Raw genomic sequence first — 7,126 nt, 5'->3', positions numbered from 1 at the left:
ATGATTAGATTACGGCTTATGCAGAGATCACTAAATTGTCTGATCCCCAGGTATCTCACCCTAAAGCCGGAATGCAAACAGGGCAAAGGTTATGTATGGACAACCAGCATTCATCTTGGGACTCTTGGTTTTCTTGCTAAACATGGTTTGCTTTTGTTAGGGTTTGTGAAATAAGTGACAATAGGTAGCTTAATAGGTTGTGCTAGGTTATTAATAGGGCTTACAAATCACAATAGGTAGATCAGATCACACGTTTTATAGTCCCAGACCAAACCAAACACCTTATGGATTAGAATGTTGTGCAAATATTGCTTTAGGATACATATTTAATTTGCAGTTTGAAATTGGGAGGTATTATCTAGCTTGTGGCAGTTAATCTTTTGGAATCAGTGGGTATGTATGAAATATTGAGATTATGTTAAGGGCACTCTTCCAAAATAGTTGCCACAACAAGTTGATTAGAAGGTAAAGTGAAGGCTGGGCTCCACCTTACTTTACTCCCAGTGGTGGGTTCCTGATCCCGTTCCAACCGGCACAGTTGGAATGGGCCTGGTGGCGTCCACATGGGCGCACGTAGTGCATGCGCATGCATCTTAACACTTCCAAGAGCCTCTGCGACGCCCCAGCTGCTCTGCAGAGCATTGCGCAGGCACTGTATGCCCGGAAGCCTTGAGGTAAGGAGCTCGGGCGGGCAGGTCCTCCGGAGCAGTGTAGCGGAATAGTATCTGGGGCTCCGGGCAGGCTTTGGTATGCCCATACCGGAGTGTACCGCCTGCAACCTACCACTGTTTACTCCTCTCCTTAGCTAATACCTTCTGAGCAACTGGCATGTTTCCAAAAAAAGCACCAGGGATCATTGTTATGTTCTATAATACCTACACTTCAGCATTAATATTTGAGCCATGAAACCATGCAGGTTGTAAAATTTAGGTGTTGTTAAAAATGAAGTAAATTTCCTCAAGTATGACCAATGTTAAGTTCATACTTTGCTATGAAATACTCCTGTAAGTTCATTTATAAAGGACTCCTCGGAATAAAATTAAAACAATGCATCATATGTTAACACCTGGTTCAATAAACACCTTGCCTTTAAGAGAGTGATAGCACTGAATTGGAATATATGAACATATAATATGCCAAACACTGGCAAACAGATGACTACCTGTTATTTTTAAAAAACTTCTGCTAATTGTTAGACCTGGCAGGTGCCTCTGAGATTAAAGCATTTCCCTTAAGGCATTCATATTATCTTTTACTAAAATTACTCATATGATGCAGCTTATTCATTCTACAAGACTAGGTGTGCTTTTGATTCTTACAGATATTTTTTATCAAGAAGTGCACTTTGAGACCAGGAAAAGTAATTGAATAATTTAAGAGATAACGATGAGAAGTGATACTTCTCGTACAAAGTCCAATCCACATCATAGCGTTATTACAATATCCTGTGAATATTCTATGATGTACAGGTTTGGATTGTTATGAATGAGAACAAACAACAGAATGGAATCAAGATTCCAATCCACCTGATCTTTCTCTGTTCCTGAAAACTCTTGCTTATATCTTTGTGCATTACAGGCCAGGAAATTTTTGGGGAAAAGCAGCCTATATAACTTCAAGGATTTTTTTCTTTTAAATTAATGTTGTGTTTTACAAAACACCGTTAATTATTTATTAAGCAAATTCAAGAAACACATTACAATTTATATAATAATAACTATATTATATAAATTGTATATGTATGTACCTGTGTGTGTGTGTGTATACACATATACACATACAAATATAAGTGTCCAAATCACACATAAGTGATTTCAGGTAGCAATTGAACCTGCAGCCCAATTCTTTATACATGAGAATATAACTTTGTGTATCCCGATCTGCTATTAACCCAGAAATAAGTCCAATATGATGTTATATAATTTTTTATATCAAAAAATGAAGGAAGTTCAATTTGGAGACATTTGATCAAATCATTCAATCTAAACGTGATTTAATTTGGAAAGTTGACTCATTTGATCAAGTTACATTCAAGTTATATTGCTTCTCATCCTTTTGGTTGAGATCAAGAGTACACCTGTATTATTTAGCCATGTTTTCTCCTTTTTTCCCTTTTCTTCCATTTTTATCATCTTATCTGATGGATTGTAGAGTACTTGAAAGCCTTTACAGGTTGTCCTTGACTTATGACAATAACTGAGCCTTGCATTTATGGTTGTAAATCGTTCATTCATTCATTCATTTTGCTGCCCACTCATTTCAAAGTGACCCTGGACAGCTTACAGCATTAAAAACGTAATAAATATTTGTAAAACAATAAAAATGGAAATTAAAATCAAACATAGAATTATAGTTCAAAGATAGGAAGAGAGGAAACAGGATGACAATCATAAAGCAAAGGCTGCGGTTGTTAAGCAAACCTACTGTTATGGAGTTTTCCCCCCCAGAAACTGGAAAAATGTCATACATCATACACACATGAACCCTGGGTGCTGCAAATAACTATAAATGCAGGCTTGTTGCGGAGTGCTAAATATGGTTATGTGACTTGTAATCATGTTGTAAAGAGCTTTTGAGGGGGTCTGTCATAACTTCTAGCAGTAGTTAAGTGACCAGTCATACTTTGAGGACACTTGTATCTCTTTTGTGATCTTGAATTGTTGTGTAGGAAGTTATCACCTAGCCCTCTCCCAGAAAAATGAAATATCCTAGGAAATATTGATAAGGCAGAATATTATATTTTCCTGGATGTGAAAAAGGGAGAAACACATTTTAAAGTAAATTCCTGCAGCTTCCGGCCCATCCCCTTTGTCAATGGGCCATTAAGAAGGCCAAGCTAGTCCACTTTACATAATAAAGAGTTCAGCTCCAGGGGGATGGGTGTAGAGTTCTGGCAGTGACAATGAAGGCAGGATAATATTGCCTTTTACTCAACTGACCACATGGCATCTGAACTCAGTCAAACCTGGATTCAAACTCAGCTAGAGGGTTGCCCTTGCATGGGCCCATGTGAGTCTGACAGCCAATCAGAATACATTTCTTACACAGGAACAGGAAACAGATAGGTGGGGCCGAACTGATTATAAAAATCCCTGCAAGCCCTTCTTCAGTCCTTCTCTTCCCTTCTCTTCTTCTCCACCAACATTGAAGCATGTGATCACCTTTTCTGTTCAGGGCTCAAGCCATGTGGTCCTGTCCACCATTAAACCATCTTTCCAAGCAGCCTCCATGTCTCCAGTGTCTTTTTCCCCACTTGGAGCCGAACCCAGAAGGACATTTCTCCCAACAGTTGTAACATATGTTCTGGAACTTTCTTTTGGCCAATATGGCTTCTTGTGTTCTAAGAATAGAACAGAATAGAATAGAATAGGAATAGGAATCTTATTGCTAAAAATTGAGAGGTACATAGGTTGCTACCATTGTGAAGCAATTCATCTGCTTTAGATAATGGGCTGCTTAAAAGGAGAGAAAGAATGAGAGTAAAGTATATTTCTGCTATTTTCTTTGTCCTTGTTACAGCTGCTTACAACTGCCTTGCTGCAGAACTGAAAGAAGTCTTTGTTTTTTTCCTTCCAGTTATGGTTATTTTGTGATTCATGGTATTGTTTTGCATAGTTATCTCTAGTCACTTGATATGATGAAGAACAACAACAAATATTTCTATTCAACTTTGAGAGGAAAGAATTGCTCATCACTTGGTTCTTATTTTGCACTCTTTAAGCCATGTTCCTCCCACTTGTTCTTCCCAGAGCGGAGGGGGAAAAAAACATTGCTGTAGAGAAAGCAGATTCCAGCCAGTTTTGCCTCTGAGCGGTGCTGAATTTTGCCACAATAATAATTACCTGGGCTTGGCTTCATCTCTCCGGAACTGGTCGGCAGCCTGAAAGCTTATCATTGTATTTAAGTACAATGTCAATAAAGATTATAGTATACTATACTGACTGCATTTTGTGGCTACAATAGGCATTTGGGCTGCCCTACTGGGTGAGGCCATCGGGCTGGCTTGCCCCCTCCAAACTCCCTTTCCTTTTTTAAAAAAGAAATATGTATTCATTTCTCATTAAAATATTGGACAAAGTGCGACCATCCTGGCTCCACCATACATATTAACATAAGCTACCATCTGTGGGATTATGATTGAACGGCCTTTCCAATTGCAATTGCAACAGGACGTAGACTTATCTACCGCTTCAGAGTGCTTTTGCAGCCCTCTTCTCTAAGGGGTTTACAGAGTCACCATATTACCCCCAACAATCTGGGCCCTCGTTTTGTCGACCTCGGCTGAGTCAACCTTGATACAATAATATGCATTGCTTCATTCAAAAAGAATGCACCATGACCATCCCCCTCCCCAGTTCCTCTCAATAGGCCCGGCCTTAAAGGCCGCTCTAGCTGGGGATTATGGGTGCTGAAGTCCAACTCAGTTGGAGAGCCCCGGATTTGAGGAAGCTCTGTCGACCAGGTGGCTCTTCACCCCGCCTCCTACTGAGGATCCCGTCCCGACCGGGTGGGAAAGCGGCCAGTTAGCTGGACCAAGAGCTGGACGTCGCCGCCCTTTTTTGTCCCCGTCCCTCCCGCGGGCGCCGGGCGGGGCGGCCGGTCCTCGGAGGAGGCATCTCCGGCGCGCACCGGCCACATCAGCCGGGGTGGGGGTTCTCGGCTAGTCACGCCCCTCGCCCCCGCCGACTTTGGCCGCGCCTGCTCAGTGGGGGCGGAGGCTCAGTGGGAGCTGTCAGCAACTCCGCGGCCGCCGGGCAGGTTCCTTCTTCCTGTGCTGAGCGGGCAGCTTCTGGGCGCTGCGCCCGACGGAGGATGGCAAGCGGCGGCATCTGCTGCGAGAGGCTGGGGCCAGCCCCGCCGTCCCTGGCCAGGTAGGTTTGGGGGAGCTGGAGATGGGCGCCAAGGCGGGAGCCGGAGGAGGGGATTCCCTGGCCTGGCGGGTCCCAGAAGGAAAGTAAGGCAGCAGTCGGGTTGCTCTTGGTTCGGAGGAAACGTGCCTTTCGCCTCCGTCACCTGGGCTGGGGCTTCCCCGGCTTCTTCTCTTGGAACCGACCTTCCTTTCGGCTCTCCCCGCCCACCTGAGACAGCAAAAGGTGGCAGCTTTGAGCTACCCTCCCTTCCTTTCTCAGTTCCCACGGATGGCAGATGCACTGAGATCTCCATCCCATGAGGCTTGGGTGGGGAACCCTATGGTCTTGTATAACGTCCTTAGGATCCTAAAAAGTAGGTCACTTCCTTCCTCCAATAGTGTTGACTGGGTGGGTATTCCCCCACCCCACCCCAAATCCACTCTGTTGCCCTTTCTGCCCAGCTGGGGTCTTTGAAGGGGCACGTCCTACAATTTACAAGCTTGAGTGTCTTCATGACGTTGGTCATAGTAAATTATGGTAGGGTTACACTAGGGAAATGTGATACCTTTGTCATTTTTGCTGCTTGGGGGTTGGAGAAGGAAAGCTCATGGAGGTGAACTTGGCTGATTCAAGGAAGTTCAGTAGAGAGCTCTTTAAAAGATTGTTGGCAAAGTCACAATTCAAGGCCATGCATATAGCTTGATGAAGGTCAATCTGTGTTTTTTTTTAATTTAGTAATTTTTTGTTATTGGCAAAAGGATGCCTTGGCTTAGCAATTTCTTGCTTATAAAAGATTAATGACTTGAAAGTATATGAAAGTCAGAAAAACAAAGAGAAGTTGGTTATTGCTTTAATGAAGCAGTAGGCAATAAACAATTGGATAAAAAATAATTAACAGATGATGTTACTTATGGAGAAGAAACTAGAAACAGATTAGAGAGTAGAGATCATGGAGAGCATAGTGGAAACATCACAAAAAAGAACTGTGATAGTTTTCTGTGTACTTTACTCTCAGTTTTTACTTGAAGATTGCATATCTGGGGGTTGTGCCCTTCATCACTGATTTGATTGCATGAAGTTACATCTGTCTGGTTTTAATCAGGTTACCAGAATTTGTCACAAACTATAAATTCTACACCACAAATATTTGCAATTCAAAACTCAAGATTTTCCACCCAACAACTCTGGCATGTTGGCTGTTGTTAATCATTGAAGAATGGCTACCTGAGACATGGGAAGAAATTTTCATCAACTTTATTTCTGAATAATGTGGGCTGAAATTCAATATACAATATATTGTTATAAAGGTTCAGTTTTAAAAACTGAAAGCCAGAGAGATAAAACATATTAAAGCTAAAATTTAAGGTTTAAGCTATTAAATGCTAATTTTCATCAGGTATTATTCTTTAAAAAATGGTTCCAGATATGAATAACAACCTCAGCAATATGGTACAGACTAGGCTTGTGTCACTCTAAACTCTGTTTCTCAACTTTAGCCATTTTAAGTGTATGAACCTTAACTCTCAGAATTCCCCAGCCAGAACGAGTAATTCTAGGAACTGATATCCACACATCTTAAAGTTGCTGAGTTTGAGAAACACTGTTCCAAGGTATTATAATCAGTTATTTCAGCTAAATAAACTATCTTATTGTCATTTTGCATGGCCCTTTAAGCAAAATGTTGATCAGAAAGGTTGGCAGTTCGAATCCTTAGTGCCGCATAATAGAGTGAGCTCCCTTTACTTGTCCCAGCTTCTGCCAAACTAGCAGTTCGAAAGCATGTAAAAATAAAGTAGAAAAATAGGGACCACCTTTGGTGGGAAGGTAACAGCGTTGCGTGGCCTTTGGTGTTTAGTCATGCTGGCCACATGACCATGGAGACGTCTTTGGACAGCGCTGGCTCTTCGGCTTTGAAATGGAGATGAGCTCTGCCCCCTAGAGTCGCGAACGACTAGCACGCACGTGCGAAGGGAACCTTTACCTTTATCTTAAGTAAAATGTAAGGCATGGGTGAATTTCTTCTGTTGTGCAGATCCAGTTCTTGCAAAGAAGGACAGCAATTCTCTCTTTTCATAACCATATAGAAGCTTCCAAATTTTGTATAATAGGTGTGTAAGTGATCCAGTTAGATCCAAGTCTATGTGGGAATATGCTGCTATTTCAGTAGTATTGCACAAAACTGTAGGGAACAGGATTACAATTAATTAGAAATGAGGTGATGAATGAGACCATAATATTTTGGGAATGTAATCTGAAGCAGAGATAGGTAATCAGGA

The 7,126-nt window shown here is 41.9% G+C and overlaps 1 protein-coding gene across 2 annotated transcripts in view; it reads left to right on the top strand.

Annotated features, from left to right (window-relative positions):
- Positions 1-4,489: 4,489 nt before the first annotated feature.
- The window catches only part of SLC41A2 (solute carrier family 41 member 2), a 42,972-nt gene continuing 40,335 nt past the window's right edge, over positions 4,490-7,126 (top strand). Inside the window, exon 1 of one of the 2 annotated variants that reach the window (XM_081958491.1) lies at positions 4,490-4,871. The gene's annotated coding sequence lies outside the window, so the exon portion shown is untranslated. The remainder of the gene's footprint in view (positions 4,872-7,126) is intronic. The other variant, XM_081958490.1, reaches the window with a different exon arrangement.

This window comes from Natrix helvetica (genome assembly GCF_964273705.1).
Source record: "Natrix helvetica genome assembly, chromosome: 6".
Classification (NCBI taxonomy): Eukaryota; Metazoa; Chordata; class Lepidosauria; order Squamata; family Natricidae; genus Natrix; species Natrix helvetica.
The sequence above is the reverse complement of the archived record's forward strand: the minus strand, read 5'-3'. Positions and strand labels throughout refer to the sequence as shown.